The 18,793-nt window shown below is 39.4% G+C and overlaps 2 protein-coding genes across 6 annotated transcripts in view; one reads left to right on the forward strand and one right to left on the reverse strand.

Annotated features, from left to right (window-relative positions):
• The window catches only part of macrod1 (mono-ADP ribosylhydrolase 1), a 163,819-nt gene that overhangs the window by 48,948 nt on the left and 96,078 nt on the right, over positions 1-18,793 (forward strand). The window lies entirely within an intron of this gene.
• The window catches only part of flrt1b (fibronectin leucine rich transmembrane protein 1b), a 71,281-nt gene that overhangs the window by 4,140 nt on the left and 48,348 nt on the right, over positions 1-18,793 (reverse strand). For 2 of the 3 annotated variants that reach the window (XM_077531381.1, XM_077531379.1), the window contains one exon: positions 3,912-4,693. The gene's annotated coding sequence lies outside the window, so the exon portion shown is untranslated. The remainder of the gene's footprint in view (positions 1-3,911; positions 4,694-18,793) is intronic. The other variant, XM_077531380.1, reaches the window with a different exon arrangement.

An 18,793-nucleotide genomic window follows, 5' to 3' on the forward strand; every position in this document is an offset into this window, starting at 1 on the left:
AAGTACTCATGTTGGTGATCCGCCTTTCCCTCTTAAATCGCTTGACGTAAATGCGGTCAACTGTTACTAAATTCAAAGTTTTTCTTCTTAGTTTAGTAGGAGATCTGGGGATTGAATGGTGAAACATACTTTGGAGAGCCTGTCCATTATTATTTGGGTCAGCGCAACCGAGCAGACAAATGGGCAATTTAACGCAGCCAGAGATGTGAGGTGGAGTGATTGGCTGAAGAAGATTACAAGAATCAGGGAAAGCAAATGGATGACAGGGATGGAGAAAATTGGACAGTGACAGAGATTAACTGAAATGGAGTGACTGACACGAAACTAAAATGGTGAAATGACTGGGAGGAGGAAATCCGATTAATTGCACGCGGTGCTGTTGATAGCGGTGAAGACAACAGACGTAATAACCTCGGTGTGACAGCGCCGCGTCGAACCCCACAATGGAATGGAGCAATGGAAATGCAGAATTTCTTCATACTTGGAGAAATGCCTACTCAAACTAAAGAAGCGATCATAAAGCGCTCACATACTGTACCATTGTCTCAATGAAAGCCGGCATGCTTAATACACATCTTGCTCGTTTTTCTATTGTTTGTGAAAGGCCTGTGAATTATTCAGCCCTGAAATATCTTTCTGCAACATGACTGTGGTCCTATATTCTCGTTTTATGACCTGTGCAAGTGCGCACCAATATACATAACATGCAAAATAATTATCTGCTCTCAATCTCACTGTGTGTAAACTATTTTTAGAATATGCATAACATACAGTGGTTAAAGTTGTGTTGGTTACAGGGTGGCCTCGCCTCGTTTGAGTCCTTTATTTTTCTTTAGCCTGAGGCTCTATTTTTTTCCCCTGATGTGATTTGACAGCACATTTGATAAACAAATCCTCTTAAGGCAAGTATTTTTTTTCTTTCCTTTCTGTGCAAATGCGCCCGTGTGCATGTGCTAGTGTACGAACTCCAACTTGCTAGATGCAAACTTGCCCCTTAGCCGCAGTCAAAATCCATGCAAAGCGAACAAGACGTGGCAACAATGGAAGGGACAGAGGAGGTTGGGGGTTTGTTGTGCAGGAGAAGGGGCGGATGGAAATGAGGGATGGAGGCAGATGGAGAACTGCTCTGTCAGACGTGTGAGGAGAGCGGAAAGGGCTAGAAAGAAATGTGAGAAAAGAGGTAATTATTAGTTTTAGTGATTGTGAATAGTTGATGAGCAGGGGTGTAGCCAGAAATTTTCATTGGGGTTGCCAGGGTGACACAATGGCATTTTGCATACTGCAGTTGACGGCCCATTCATTTAAATCAAGCTTGATATGGTGTGAAAATAATGATTTTGATTGATATTGACTGTAACATGCTTGACTAAAGACAGGTTCTTTTAGAGTTGACGTTCAGATCAATCGGAAATTTGCTCTTAAAATATACTGTTAATATGAATGAGTTGTGGCTGAGTATAAAGAGATCTAAAGATACTGCGTCCATGTAACCGCCCCTGTTGATGATTGATTTGTTCTCATGTTTGTAAAAGATCAACCACTAGTTTTGTCGGTGGAAGTTGGTACTTAATGGTGAAGAAACAGACTGTACGCCATGTCATTTGGTATGGATCCAGTATTTTTTTTATCTCTCCAAATCTAATTTCCATTTTCCATTTTAGTATTCCAATCATTGCCAGAATTTAAAATGACCATATGGGCACAAAAAGGACTCCAAAGGTAGAAAAACATTGGCAACGGTCTACGAATATCGACAAGCATATGCTTCGATGCAACACTTTCAAAATTTTAAGTTTTTTAATTTTTATTTTTTACATATCCTCATAATGATCCTCAGAATTGTTATTTACACTTTTTGTCTTTCACGGCATATCTGCTTTCACTACCCCCTGCACCTCATATCTCCCGCATATCCGATTTTCCCCTCCGACTGGTGAATCGAACATACTCAGATTCAATCAATCAACTCCAGTTCATTTATTTGGCCCGCGTCTAATCTCTCCTTCAGTTTCCTTTGCTTAATTTATCTGAAGAACCTGTGAAAGTCAAGTGTTTCACGTAGCTTTTTTCTGCAAATGCAACAGACTTGATTCCTTGTGCCCAGTGATTGATTGGCAACCGGCTAGGAGCGCCTTAGAAAATGAATGGATATGATTGGATCTATTTTTTCATCAATTTGTTCATGTCAACAACGTCCAACATGATGCTCTAATGCCACCTAGTGGCAGAAAATTACCTCAACACAAATCTCTAACTTAGTGTTTCACACTCCTTTTAACTGTTTTGTATTTTTCGATAACTTCAAATTACTTTATGAATTTATTACTATAAAATTACTGAATCAATGAGCTAAAAGACACAACCACATTTGTATTTGGTAGGGGTGTGAATTGCCTAGTACCTGACGATTCGATTCGTATCACGATTCACAGGTCACGATTCGATTCGATACCGATTAATCCCGATACGAATGGTCACGATTCGATACCGATTAATCCCGATACGAATTTATAAGTCGATTGTTGCGATTTTTTTCCATTCAAATTTAGAAAATACTATCAGTAAATTTGTACATGTACACTGTAAGATTTGTATGAATATATTTATCTAAAACTTGAGGCTTATAACCGTGAGCCACTGTACACAAACAGTTTGCAATCTGTTTCACATTTGAACAGCATTAAAATAAAAATATTAAGGCTTAATGTGCCGTTCATATAACATTCTTCCATGCTCAAGGTGTGAATCCTAAAAAAAAAAAAAAAAAAAAAAAAAAAAAAAAAAAAAAAATCGATTCTGCCGATTATTGAATCGATTCGAGAATCGCGCGATGTAGTATCGCGATATATCGCCGAATCGATTTTTTTTTAACACCCCTAGTATTTGGTAACCATATTTGTCCACCGCTATGTTAACAAGAGTATGAAAAACTTGAAAATTTGGAACAGATAAAGCATGTGATTAATCACGAGTTAGTTATGGAAAATGAAGATTAACTGAAGAATTTTCACTGAAGCAACCATCTTTGCTCCCAGCTGTTTTACTGAAATTTGTCTGATTTTGGACCACAGAATATTGTGTTCTATTACTATAAAAACATGGAACCTACCAAAAGAAAGATTAGTCTCTTCTGTCATCCGGGGGAAAAAAAAAAAAAAAAGTATCAGATTATAGCTAAGTTTCATCATTATTCACAAACCTGTTTAAAACCACTGGGGAAAAGAACTTGCTGCCACACGGCCCTGGCTGATCTCTTATACTCTTGTGCCACCTGTTGGCTGGGTTTTTGTAATAACTACCATTGATTTAAGCCACCTCTTCAGGTCAGAAGCTGCATCAAAGCTTTATGCTCGAGCATAAAGAAAAAAAACTAAAAAAAATGTATAAATACATTTTTGGGAGTGAAGGACAAAGTATTAAAAAACAAATTTATACGTTTTTTCATTGAATGAGTTAATTACAATTAAAAATTGTAATTGACTGACAGCCCTAATTTATAAATAGTATGCACATATGTATGTATGTATACATGTGTGCGTGTGCATGCGTGTATGCAGTACGATTTGGGCTTTAAATTAGTTTTTAGTTGGATTAAAAATGGCATTAAAAAGTATTAAATTAGATTTAGTGATACCTGTTTAATTTCTTTCCTATTTCTCCAGTGGGCTATCTGCCCACAATCCAAAAACATGTATGGTAGGTTAATTGGAGCCTCTAAAATTACGTGTAAATGTTAGTGACTCCAGCATCCTATTACAAAAGTGGATAGAAGGAATCACTTCTTAGATTAAACCCGATTGCAGGTTTCAAATAGTCGAAAGCAAGATGTGTGTGCGTGTGTGTGAGGATGACTAAGAGTGTGTGTAAGAGGTCTTATCGACCTTAGGTATGATTGCTTAGGGCTTGCTAACCTGTTCAGTCTGTGCCTTTCACTTCTGCCGTAGCTGTGTGTTTCTCAGTGAGGAATCGGCTGAGAGGAGTTTCAGTCGGTTTTGCTTGAGCGACTGAGGATGGTCGCAGTGGGTCCTCGGCGCTCTGTCTTCCTCCAGCCGTTCAGATTTATAGTCTAGATCCTTGGGGCCGTGGGATCTTCCTCAGCTTGGACAAATGATGATAGGGATAATGATAGTCTTTACTGCAGGGCTCCAGTAGCAACACCAGCATGGCTTAGGGCCACCACATTTGCGCGCTGTGTTTTCTTACTGCCAGGCTCTCTCGCTCGATCTGTGGATAACGCGGGGTTGTTAGGCCTGCCAACTCAAGTCATCTTCACCAAGCGTCCAGAGGCCTAATTCGGAAAACACTCCTCCAACACCAAAAGGCGACAGTTTGGCCAGTCAGTCCCAAGACCAATGTTAGGATCTAGTCAGACATTCCAGGATGAAAAAAAGGATTGGAGCACACAACCTCAGTGAGCTAAGTGAAGATAAATGTCGCCAAAAAAAAAATCCACTTGAAGGATTTCAATTCAGAGTTCAGTCATGTAGAGATGATTTTTTTTTTCCCTGTGATGCCTTGTTTTGAACTCCTTTCCTCTCAGTTACTGCCACACTGTTAAAAGTAGTCCACTCTATTCAAGACTTTGATGGCCAGTCCAGGGTAAAAAAGTCTCCCACAGGTCTCGAGAATTGTTCTTCTGGGTATGCTGAAGGTGCACTTCACTGATGCTTGCTTCAGCAGGTCGTTTTGTTGCCTGCAAGGACAGAGAAAAACACACCGTTAACTCTTCCTTTTTGAAATTGTATTTTGTTGATCTAGTTCCAAACATGCGATAAATGAATGCAGTCAATGTTCATTTGTTTTAGGGTGAATGACCAGAATTAGTCAGGGAATTAGTGATTTAGTGTTCTCAATCACAATCAAATGTCAGGATCTCTTAATCCCAATTACTCCATTAAATATATCTGATGTCTTTTTAAAAACCACTACAAACAAGAGTGCAAATATTATCTGACGTCTTGTTTGCAGTTTCGCCTGAGAACCAACCAACCAACAGAAAGTCTGAGTGAATCAAATTTAATTAGTGAGACGGGGCTGCGTGATGAGGATGCATAAATGTCAGCCTTTTTTTTGCATTGGTTCCGGGCCAGTTCATTAACTGCAGTTTAGGGGAAGATCAAACTAAAACTGTTGGACACAGGAGCTCTTAATATTTCTGGCTCAGGACACTCATTAAATGACGTGATGCCTACTTGCACTCCCAGTCACTTGCTGCTAATAGTGCAGTGCATCTTGCGCAAATTGGGTTTCAAGTGATGAACGTCGTTTTTTTCACAATGTGAAAGCGGTGATGCAAAGTTCAACTGGTTAAAAACCAACACGATTTAACGCTACTTGTTTAGTGAATGAATGAAAACCGATGTTAACGTTAAATGTGTCACGTGAGGTGTGGATTTAGGACACAAACCACAATATTCTGAGCGAAACCACAGCTAAAGAATCTCAGCCTACTGACATAATTGTCACTCACCAGAGTGTTGCACAATTGTATATGACAGAATAAAGGCACATATGACAAAACACAGTTGTGCCTTGAAGTTTACATACCTTGGGGGTATGTAACTTATAAGCACAACTATAAATATACAAATGCTAAAAGACGCTTAATGACTCAAAAATGCGATGAATCATCACCAAAATTCACACTCACATCTCTACTCATGTCAACTTCAATCTCTGAAAATATCAAAGCAATTGCCACAGTAGTTTGGATTTTATGGGCATTAAGCCTTTTGCTCACCATACAGTGCACACATAAGTTTACATAAGCACAACTGTAATAGGGACTAGACAAACTAAGAGTTGCTAATACATGATCATAACAACTGCATAGCAACTGACAACATCAACACCATAAAGGACACAGCAACTACAAAATAAATGTGACTACACAAAATAAGAGTGATAAATACATCATCACCATAAGGGATATAGTGAATGCATAGCAACCACAAATATCATCACAAGGGACATAGCAACTGACAACATCATCATAACACAATTGACCCAATGACCCAACCCAAAACACAGTCATAACAAAAGAACCATAAAGAGAAAACTTTATTTCATTGTTCAGATACCAGCAAGTTTGCATCCTAAAGCAATAAATTGTCCTAAAATCCACCGTCTCGATAATTATCCCTGTCTGATTAGTTATCGTCAAAATAAGGTACACTGTGAAAATACTTCCTGAAGGTCAACCAGTTATCTATGTAGCAGATAATTCCCAGCAGGTGCAAGCATCCCATTAAGGAAACTATGTTTTATAGCTGTGCGTGGATTTTTTATTTTTTATTTAAACAAAGCATTGGCGCTTTCATTAAGCACCACTCGCTAAGTGTTTGTACCTTGAGTGCAGAATCAAGCTCCCAGATGAACGCTGGCTTTAGCAAGACAAAGTCCTCATCAGAAATACAGAGTGTACGGAGACAAACTCATCAAGGCCATTAACTGCTCCGCTGCGCTCGCTCGCCCGTTCACTCCATCCCGGAATAAGTAGACTACATAACCAACTGGGACATTATCGTGCCGTTTGCTTAAACACAAATAGAGACAAATAAAGCTGTTCTCGTTTTCATTTTCAAAGGACGCACATGCTTAGAGGAACTTATGTCTGGAGATATTTTTATCCTTAAACCGAGCTCTCGTTCCAGCCACAAATGGAATCTGGTGCTGCTTAGAATGGCAGTTAGAGCCGTGTGTGATGTGGTAAATTGCCCTTTTTATAAAACAACCCTGGGGTGAGATCTCATTTGTGGCATAGTAAACAGATTTATACTGTATGCGCGGGGCATGGTGAACATGTGTAATGAAAACGGCTCGACATGAAACGGAAGGCTGAACAAGTCCTGTCTGCGAAGCACGTCCACTTGTTGACTGGCTTTGGAGTAGTGAGATGATGTCAATAATTACAGATGGAGCTTTGTACCTTTTGCACCTCTTGTGCATTACACTCTGACAAATCCGTCCAAGTTCTCCATCCATCAATCTTCTAGATCAATACCTTGAACAACTCAGTCTCCTGATGTACTTTGGAGGCAAGTTGATCCTCTAAAATTGAAAATGCCAAAATTGAGTTGCACGGTTCACATTTGACAATGACGTTGTTGGTACGAATAGTCAGTTAGTCCAGCGACTTTTCCGCTTGTCGAAGTTTTGTGGTACCTTTGTATAGTAGAGGTAGGATATGTAAAACATGCTTATGAAGTGTGACAGGACGGTAGCAATGACCAATCAAATTCACACTGAAATATTTACAATATGATATCACATCTACGAAAGCACCACCTATCACCCTGACAGTTTCACGTTAACTCATTCACTCCCATTTTCACAGAAGCAATCCCCTTCACTCCCACATGTTAACTCTCCAGGAGTTAGCTTGTCTAATTAGTGTAATAAATACAATAAAATTGCTACCAAGGCAGCTAACTAGCTAACTAGCATGGCTAACATCAGCTCGTTTCTGCTCCGATGTGACTTTACAAAGTGGAATAGAGCATAGAATTAGCTACTCATTTTTTGTAGAAATTTGTTTTTACTGTCTTTATTTACCTAAACATTTTAAAATAAAAATTTAGAGATGTCATTGCAAAACCACGATACCGTGAAATTGCAATATTTTTGTTGTTGTTGATACTATACTACTGTAAGATTACATGTACAGATGAATAATTTCTGATGGTGGCAGTAGATAGATTGTATTTTTTTTTTCTTTTCTTTTTTTTGATAAGCCAATTGCCTTGAAATCTGTATCAATTGGAGGTTGACGGCTGTTCTGGAATGACCTTAGATAATCAACTGTATAACTGATCACTGAGGGGTTCTGATGACCTTCATTGGCCATGCATGAACAGCAAATGCCACCTTCAATGAAACGAGCAGTCAGTTTCGTGACGGGTAATATGAGGAGCTTTAGGCGGCGTGAATCAGACGAGGGAGTTGGGAGGTAAAAGCGAAGAATTTGGTTCGAAGTGAAAACAACTTGTAACTAAAAGTTGCAAGAACACTGGAAAAGGATTTTCTGACACTTTGGTGTCACATCACACTGCAAGTGGTAACTCGAGGCGTTTGCGGAATATATCTCACATTTGATCAGACAACACTCATCTGTACAGCTCTTTCCATATGCAGTAGAGGGTAAAAGGTGAAATCAGGTTCTTTTTCTTGAAAATGAAAAAAAAAAAAGAAAACACTTCCATCCTCAACTGAATGAAAGACGGATATTTGTATTCACCTCATGATAAAAAACGAATGTCTCTGGATTGGAATGAAATGAGTTGAGGCATTACAGGTTGATAGCTTTTGTCAGTTGTTCCGATATTAAAATGCTGCAAACAATGACCGGCTTGCAGGAAAAGGAAAGACATTTCTCCCCATTGTGACATTTATTCACTTGGATTTTACTGAGCAATAGTGGAAGAATAAAAAAGAGCCTCTGCGCTAGTTTTCACAAATGTTGCTGGCAATATCCTCTCAGAATGATCAATCAACACAAGCCCCCTCTCCCCCCTCCACACCCTCCCAACTCCCCCACACCCAACTCCCTCTGTTAACTTGTTTTGTCCTGTATAAAAGAGAGAGCATCTCATTGCTGAAGGGGACACAAATCATTGTGCTTGCGTGTGACAGTCCATGTAACCTACTTGCACTATGTGACATTCATCGTGCCTTCTACCATCCATTGTTTTTCCCCTCTTCCTTGCCGAGCACAATAATGAATACATGTGAAGCTAAACAACATTGAGAGTAGGGCTTGGGCTGTCATATTTTTATGACTCAATAACTTATATTCTACCAATTACCCCATTCGAGCAATAAGATAAAAAATAATTTTCAAAAAAAAGGTGGAAGTGTATGTTCATGTCCTACATTGTAGTATCTGTGAAAGGCTGGTGAGTGACGTGGGAGGCAGGAAATGGCTGTCGTGAGCTCAGTTCAGCAGCTGGCTAAGTGGCTAACTGTTAGCCAGTCTGTGCAATGATTCCTCTGCACACCAGTGCAGTTTATGAATGCCCTTGTTATGTCTTTATTTTGTTACCGTTTGTTCAATAAAGTGGTTGAAAGTGCACTAGTGGCAGTGTCTATCCTTAATTGACCACCTGTCGGGCATCACAATACTACTACAATGTAACTAGTGGTGGTAGGCTATATTAAATTAGCAAATGTTGTATACGTTATCTTTTGTGGGCAGTCGTAGACAAGCTGTTGTGTTTAACTTGTTTATGAATGTAAAAATCCCAAATGTTGGACACAATTTGAAGAATTTAAAAAATTCTAAACATTTCAATTGGTGTCAATGTTGTTGTTTTGCTATGTGTGGGCGGGGCCAGTACCTGTCCCCCTGTTATGGCGTCATTCGCCTGCAGAGTAAATATAACAAAAAATTAAATAGATATATATCTTCATGTTATGATTGAATCAGAATTCGGTTAGTTTTTTGTTTTTTTTCTCAAACTCATTGAGCACTGATTGGCCAAAATTATTATTTTGTATTATATATATTATAATACAAATTGGACCAAACCGTACCAGGGTTAGCAAGATTAAGTAAGTTTTATAATTGTCATTAAATGCCACAATGGCGATAATTGTTTGCAAAATTAACTTGATTACAAATATACTTTCGAGTCCTACTATAAGTCTAACAAATAGATCGAAACATTGTATAAACTTTGCACGATGTTTCAATGTATGTAAAGCACCATGAAGCTGAATTTTATTGATATGAACCACAACCACAACAGATGGACCAACGTGGCATGTCTATAATTATTGCTGGATTTCTTTATTATCTGGTTTATCTGTATGAAATCAAATTTCCGATAATTATCTGCAGATTTCTCTCTCATCTGGTTTATCTGATGTCAAATTGGTCGATAATTGCCGATAATAATCGGCCACCGATATTATCGTGCATCCCTACAGTAAAGCTCTACTTTTGTCTAAATGAAGCTCCTCAACTCCCTGCAACGTAGTTCCTTGTCACCAATATGTGGAGATTTACTGAATGTCTTCTCAGTTTCTGTCACAAACCTTCAGAATTAATTTTCTTTAGGGATGCACGATAATATCGGTGGCCGATAATTATCAGCACTTATCGACTATTATCGATTATCGACATTCTAAATTATTGGTTAATCAGTATTGGTTGAAAATGGCATTATCGTGCATCCCTAGTTTTCTTTTTTGATAGTTTGTTGTCATCCATGCAGAAACATTGACATGTGAAAAGAAGGTACAATCTGTGTGTGAGTAAAGTACTCCGAGGACAACCCGCCACTTAACACAGGTGCTCTCACCAGCCATTTCCTGTAAGCTCTTCCATATGACCTTCTATTTGCATTAGCACAGTTTTGAAACATTTTAATAGACAGCGGCGGGGAAATTAACTGTATCAAATCTCAATTTCCATCAAAGCTTCGCTCCATCAGGCTGTTGAGAAAAACCGAGAGCAAAGAAAAGTGACAGCTGTGATACTTGGCAGCGGCGCTCACTCTGTAGGGAGCTCGGAGACAGGAAGTGAGGGGAGCACGAGCTTGGGATTAATAGTGAGACGGAATTGTGAGCACTTTGTAATCATGGGGCCGTCTAACCTCGGCGTTAGCGAGGTTGATGAGCGCGCGTCCCCGCTGACGTGCTCTCTATCTCCACATCCACTCTGCTGAATATTAAAACGGGGAGGAGAATTCCTCGGAGCCCCATTGTCAGGCGGGCCTATTGTTCTCTCCTGGCCTTTAGCTCGCTACGCGTCTGTGTGTTTTTAGTATTAATGCACAAATCGGTGTCTACAATGTGTGCTTATGCATATAACGGCCGCATCTTCGCAGCATGTGGCGGCCGTCGGCAGCCGAGCAGCAGTTAAAAACGGCAGTCAGGGTGATGGGTGGGGCGTCCGCGGCCCGGCGTGGCCCATAAAGACGGGCGGCTCGAGAGCAATCGAAGCGGCCGTCGGGGCCAAATGCCGGCAATTATTTCACCTGGAGGCGCCATCTCTTAAAATGAACACTCTCATTAAAATTGGCCATGTGTGCTCACGGCGCGCACGCGTGCGCATTTAAATGCGCGCTTGCAGTTTAGCAAAAGTCTGCGGCGGCACAGATGCTCGTCTTGCAAACGGCACAGTGGGTGTTCACTCATGCGTGTCGTGTCGATAAGTCAGAGTTTGTGTGTGTGCGTGTTTGAAACTATTTTGTGGCGGTGGTGAAATTATATGGCAGAGAGGTCAAATTCAAGTGGTCATTCACCATTAAAATATAAGTAATGCTAATTCCAATTCATATGCATTTATAACATTATTCTCTTTGCGTAAAATGCATTTACGTTCATTAAAAGCTGATTTTATTAAATGCTTAGCACCGGTGAATCTTGCCCCTGGAAAAAAAAGGTTAATTGGAAAAGTATATTTTCCACTAGACTTATTCCAATTCTGTAATTATGTATGCTTAGTGTGACCCCGGGTTTTCACCGGATGCGGTTGCGGTGCGGTTGCGGTGCGGTGCGTCTTGACTGCGTGCTCCGGACGGGTCAATTTTTTTGTCAATCCACACCGGCTCCGCACAGCTGCGGTCCGGCAACTCCGTCGCCGCCCACTTCCCAACGTGTCTCGCGGGACCGCGCGCGCGCGATCATGTGGCATTTCACAACGACAAACATACAGAAAGTCTGTGCTCAACAGAGAAGCAGAAAGAGAGGTGGACTTCTTTTTATTTAACCTTTAAATAAATATTTAAAATAGGTCTATCCTTGCGGAAGGCTTGCGGCACGCCGCAGGCCTTCCGCAGTCGACACGCAACGCACCCGCAAGCGGTGTAAACTGCACCATTCGAATGAATGGAATCTAATTGCTTGCGTCGCCGGACCGCACCGCAACCGCACCGCAACCGCACCGCAACCGCATCCGGTGAAAACCCGGGGTGAAATAAATTGAAACGAAGATGAAAGTTTTCTCTTGTTCAGTTACATGGTTATTAGTGATGGCCATAACGGATGAGGCGAAAAAGTCATTATTTAAAATTATGACAATTATGTATAATTGATTGTTGAAGAATGGCTTCTTGAAGCAATTGAGTCGAATTGAATTCTGTCAGAACTAGGACTATCACTATTGAATATTTTTAAAATTGATTATCCTATCAATTATTCCATCAAAAATAATCAAGTTATCAACCCCCCATTTATATACACATTTTATTTATTTTTTTGTTAATCTTCTAAGATAGAATGCAAGTTTAATTGAATGGATATAACTATACTCATTTATACATTATTAAACACCATCCAATTTAGCCTATGCTAACTGTTTAGCAATCGTGATGAGCATTAGCGCACTAGCGATTGCCATTTAAGGTAAACAAACACTAACTTCCATTTAGTTCACACATGCATCATTATATCAACATTACACATGTAACAGTAATAGTGTGTGAAGTCACTTACAGATGATGTTTCAACAATAGTCCACGAGTAAACGAGTGAAGCTGACTGTTAGCTACAGTGCACTAAATAACTTCCTGTCCAATTCATCTGCACAAAAGGTCCATGTAGAACCATCGACCGTGGCGCAAACACAGTTCCGGCAGAGCTTCGAGGCAGACATTTTAGTCAACCTATTTTTCAAGTCGAATGGTCGAGTTTTTTTCCCCAGCTCTAGTCAGAACTAGTTAGCGCTAAAGACCAACAACATGACTATCAGCAACGGCCTAGAGTCAAATTCACTCAGACCTCTTATGTGGCACACATTAATACAAAACTTGCATGGAAATGAGAGTTGAGATCCTTCTTTCCATTGTAACCGACCCTTGAATTCAGTGATTTTACCCAAGAAGCAGAAGTTAGCACACGGGCTAGCAAGTACCTGTGCATTACAACAACCATACTTGGATCGGGATCAGACAATATTTAGCATTTGAGGCAAAATTGGTGATCAGCTTTAATGTCTTGTTTTGTGGAGACGATCAGTGACTTCATCGGCTCCATGAAATAACACATTATATGTTTGTTATATTTGATGTTTTATCAGCCGTTTTTGAATATTTTTATTTCTTTCGGCTTTATTTTTGTCCTATGCATTTATTTCAATTATACATGGGTTTTCGCTATTCGTGTGGGCCGGACCAGTATTTAGCCCACCCACGAATGGGCGCGGTCAACTATAGAGTAAATAAAAGTTTTTAAATACAGTTTCCTCGCTTAGAACATGGTTCATTTTTCGCTGTCTCCCTGTTACGCGGATTTTTTAGTGCAATTTTGCATACATTTTTTTACAGTAATGTACCTATTTTATAAAATTTATTAAGGTTTGAAAATTGAGGATGTTTAAATGAGAGAAATGTAGGAAAATGACTCAATGAGAAAAGTGTATAAGATGTGTGGTTGTTAGAACCTTAAAACATTTAATATTAAATGTAAAACATAAAGGTCACTACTTTGCGGATTTCATTTATTGTTGGTATTTTTTGGAACCTAACCACAGCGGAAAATGATGGAACACTAGCTGTATTATTCCATTTTCAGATCGAATTGGTGATCGGTTACCGTTTTTTTCTACACTCGCTAATCTAAAATGATCACAGAAAAATAACGCATAAGTGCTCACAACTCACAACAAAATTAATGCGCCTTGGAAAAATAACTGATTAATTTAGTTTCCCCAATATTGACAAATTGAAATAATTTATACAGTACATGTGATAGTTACTTACAGTAGTGGAAGTAACTTATTACCCTTACTATCTTTCACATCGTTGTATGTGTATTGGTGTCTCTGTATTTATGTGTGTGCGTGTGACTGTTTAACTAACCCGCACACGTAACAGTCCCATCTCTGCCTCCCTGTTTCTCATTTAAGGAGCAGGCGGCAGAAAGAAGGAGTGTAGAGGGAGGCAGAATGAGAAAACAAGTGATTGGGAAGGAAGAGGGGGGGGGGGTGCAAAGGTGCATGCGGGAAAAATGAAGTCTGGCTGGAGTAAAATGGGGAGCCGGCGTGGCGAGGACAACAGAAAGAAGAGGCGAGATAGAGAGGCAGAGGCGGCAAGAAGGAAAAAGAGGCGGAGGAGGAGGCGGCAGATTTATGAAGCCATTGGAATGTAATTTGGAGGCAGAAATTACTGTCAGCCTGTGCGAGGTTTAAAGTCGCTGAAGCCTGAATCCCGGGCCTGCCTGCCTCGCACGCGTGCGGGCCAACGTCGCAGAAGCTCTGACCTGCAGCTACTTGTCTTTCATCGCCAGCTCGTGTGCGTTTGCGAGCTCGCGGTTCCCCCATGCGTGAGCGATGCGACTACGCGCCGTCGCAACATAACCCAGCATTCATATTTAGCAGCTCATATTTCATCCATGCTTGAAGACACAGATAGACACACACGCAGTCAGGTTTGTCAGCCCTTGTGGGGGATGAAGGTTGTGCGCGGGTTTGGCCCGCAGGCGGGGCGGCAAGAGTGACAAGCGGCGACCGTGGAGGAAGGTAGAGGTGAGAAATGGAGATGAGAGAGAGCGAGGGATTCTTAAGGGGGCTAAAATGAAGAGTGTGAGGGATGTGAGCGGCTTTCTAAAGCCGAGACACACAGCTTCCATTTAGCGGCAGGCGGCCAGAGGAGGCGAGAGATGAGGCGAGCGGCCGAGCAATGATAATCAGCAGAGATCTCAAGGCAATAGTGTTGTTTTTTTTTCTTTTCCCTGTAGCACACACGCACACATGAAATGACACGTGAGCCTCTAATATATTCTCATCAGACAGGACTCGTCAGGATATTTTTCTTTTTGTTCCTCTCTCTACATCAGCAAAAAAAGAACAATGCACTAATTCACATGCAGAAAATTAACGTCCTCAAGCGCATTCATCCTTCCAGAAGATGTCATTATAAAGAAAAAAAAACAACTGGCATGTGCTGTTTATATTTTTATGAAGGTGCAAACGCTTAAATTTGTGCTCGTGATTTTGCTGCTGATTCATTTGCGCGTATTTCATATGTTGGTGCGTGCAGTCATGTTCATTGTAATGATGAGCCCATATGGCGCCCATTTACATACTAAGGCCATTGAAGTTATATGAGGCATAACCTCTTACCTATGATTAGTGGAACATTCTAATCGTTGGATTTTATTAATGATAGAGAAAATGCAAAACGCCGATAAGCATTTAATGACTTCTAATCGGTGAACTTGCTGCCCTCAATGCAAAGCCTTGAAAGGACTATTCAATTGTGGCAGGTAGCAGGTATTGGGTACATTAGGTACACATGACCAAGCTAATCCAATACAAGCGTTGCATGAGAGTATTTATTTGTGGTGTAACAAAAAACAAAAATAAAATGACAAAGGCTTGTGGAATCAAATTAACTCATTCACTCGCAGCCATTTTCACTGAAGCACAACCCCCTTTGCTTCTGTTTTACTGGATTTTGACTGATTTTGCAAGGCCCACAGAATATTGTGTTCTATTGCTATAAAAACATGGAACCTACCAAAAGAAAGATTAGAGTCTCTTCTTCTATCAGGAAAAAAAGTATATTTGTATCTGTTTCCGTTTTGCAGCAATTAGCATTAGAATATAGCTAAGTTTTATCATTATTCACAAACCTGTTGAAAACACTGGGGAAAAGAGCTTGTTGCAACATGGTCACAGTTGATGTCTTATACTCTGCTGCCACCTGCTGGCCATTTTTTTTCCCCCTGATAACTACCATTGCTTTAAGCGACCTCTTCGGGTCAGAGGCTGCATCAAAGCCTTCCGTATGTTCTAGCATAAAAAAAACAAAACAAAAAAAACAAATACGTTTTTGATTATCACTATATATTGGTCAGTTAATAGATCCACGATAATCTACGATCAAACTAATCATAAAATAACAATAATAATATAATATAAATAAATAATAAATAAAATACAGAATAATACAATAAATAAATAATAAAGAATAAAAATAAAATAACACATTATTATTATTAATAATAATAATAATACTAATAATAATAATAAATTAAGCTCATGAGTCTTCTTCGCCTGAAGACTTCCGTACATTTCCCCGCCACTCTTGAGGTTCTACCCCTAGTGGCCCGCCAAGTAATTGCTCATTAAGTAATGAACAATGGAGCCGTTATAGTGGCTGTATACTAACTACAAATATCGCGATACTTGCGTAGACTTATCGATAATGTATCGGGAGACAAAGTATCACGATTTATCACGATATTGATATTTTGTCACACTCCTAATACAGTCTATTATATCTAATGTGGCTGGTGAAAGTGAAGTGCAGAAAATGGACTGCGTGCTAAAAGGGAACATGTACTGCATTGATTTTTAGAATGACCTTTTTCAACCATCTTGTGTTTATGCCATTATAAAAAAAAATAAGAAAGGTTCCTGCAGGAACAGGTGTGATAATTCAGTATGCTGACACCTGTAGCCAAATGGAATCCTTGCAGTTTTGCGGCGTCATGTGGACTGCGATGACGCGTTTGCAAAAGGAAGATGAAAAGTGGACACATGCGCTGCTCAAAGTGTTGCCGTTTCAAACATAATCCAGGATTTGGAGCAGAAAATAATATCAGCAAAATGTAGGCACGAGTGTACAACAACCCTGGAGTAAGTTGAGCACTAATCCTTTCCTGTCAGAAATTGAATAAATGAGCGAGATGCGAGCGCACACAGTGGTGCACTTGCTTATAGGCAGGAGTGATGCAACTGTGCTGTGAGCTTCTTATCACTTTCAGTGCACCTTTTGATCCACTTGACGTTTATTCTGATCGTCAAATGTGTTTATTTTTCCGTTTTATTTTGCTATTTCAGGCAGAGCACTCCAAACGTGTCATAATGCTGACAAAGGTCCACGTGAATATGTCTGACATTGTCACAAACATGTTGGTATCAGCTGTTCCTCACAAATACACGAATGTGTGCTGCACGCTGTCGGGAATAAACCTCGTCACCCCGCCCGCTCGCACAAACTTATATGCTCTTCTCAACTTTCTGACTTTCTCGCAGTTACTCAAGCCGGTATTTTTTTCCCTTCCCTCCAGCGAGTAATAATCATACCCTTTTGCCCTGTGACAACGCAACCTCCCACTTACACTTTCACACATCTCTCACAACTGTGTGGAGGTCAATTATCTCTGGATGTGCTGCCACAGTAAGGGCCGTCTACTCATGCAGCAGCAAGGTGTTAAATAGGGAAAAAATGGACGTTTCAGCATTTCCTCCCACTGACATTCATCATCCTTCAGCACCTTATCTTACATGTTTGCAATCTCCACCATTCATTCTCGCCCTTTTCTGCTTTTTCCTCACCTGTTTTGCATCGAGGTTCAATACGTTGTGAACTGGAGGTAATCATTGAGATGCTGCAGTAGCATCATCATTAAAATGTTTAACAGGTATTGGTATCTTCTTGTAGGTTTGCCTCATAGGGGTTTTTGTCAAGGTTTGTCGTAGCTAGATAAGATGTACTGTCATGTAATTTGAGAACATTTTTTGTGCGGACATCAAAGGTAAAAATCAAAACTTAAGTCAAATTATATTACTGATATAAATATTTTATGCTTCTTGTATATTATTCATTCATTCTAGGGCTGCAAATAGTGATTATTTCAGTAATCGATTAATCTGTCGATTATTTAATCAGATTAAAGAATGTTTAAACTCGTCAGTGCACATTAGTGTTAATTTCGTCAACGAAAACTAAACAAGAATAATTTCGTCAACACACAGTTTTCACCGGACTAAAACTAGACTAGACTAAAAACCTCATTATTAAACAATAACTGGGACTAAATCAGAATGTATTTTTGTTGACGAATGAAGACGAGACGAAAATGTACTTCACTTCATAAAAACTGGACTAAAATCTATGGACATTTTAGGTCATGAACAAAAACGAAATGAAAATATGATTTTGGAAAGTCTTGTCTCTGCTAATCTGACACTGTGACACTGTCCTGTGACACACAGTGACACACCCCCTTTATATATAGTTTTAGATCCTAAATGTTAATCATAATCTGCTTACACAAAAAAAAATACAGGGATTAAATGATTGTCCTGACTAAAACGAGGCTAAAACGTTGACAGTTTTTGTTGACTAAAATTAAAATAATAATAAAATAAAATAATATTTTCTTGGGCTAAAATAGACTAAAATGCTAGATTTATAGTTGACTAAAAATGGACTAAATAAAAACGAGATGAGGTTTACTAACTAGGATAAAAACAAACACGTATGATTGAAACTGGACTAAAACTAAGACTAAATTAAAAAATGGCGGATAAAGTGAACACTAGTACAGAATACATACATTCATTATGATTAGTGGTTTGGTGTAACGTGAGGAAAATGGGCAAAAATATTGATCATTGTTTTGCAAAGTAAAAACAATCGTTTTATTTTGGCTCAAAATGAAGATATAATAATAGTCTGCTTTCATGGAGAACTGCAGACATTTGAGAATATTTAACTTTAAGAATATGAAATTCTGAGCATTTTGGCAATTTTAAATGAAAGATGTCGAAATGAGTAATTGATTATCAAAAATAATTAATTCATTTGTTAATCGATAAGTTGTCGATTAATCGATTAAACGTTGCACCCATTATCCAAACCGCTTAATGTATTTTAAGCCGACTGTCTGTGGCTGACATATGGCGTAGCCGTAGCGTAATGGATTTCTATTTACGGTTCCTGTTTAGAAAGTAGATTTTTCTTTCTGGAGTCGAAACACTTATTTATTTGCCTGCTATTTATTTTATTTTTTTTAAAGTTGGATGCTCTCCTTTTTAACGCCATTCCAGCTAGATGTC

This window comes from Festucalex cinctus, chromosome 9 (assembly GCF_051991245.1).
Source record: "Festucalex cinctus isolate MCC-2025b chromosome 9, RoL_Fcin_1.0, whole genome shotgun sequence".
In the NCBI taxonomy this organism is placed as follows: domain Eukaryota; kingdom Metazoa; phylum Chordata; class Actinopteri; order Syngnathiformes; family Syngnathidae; genus Festucalex; species Festucalex cinctus.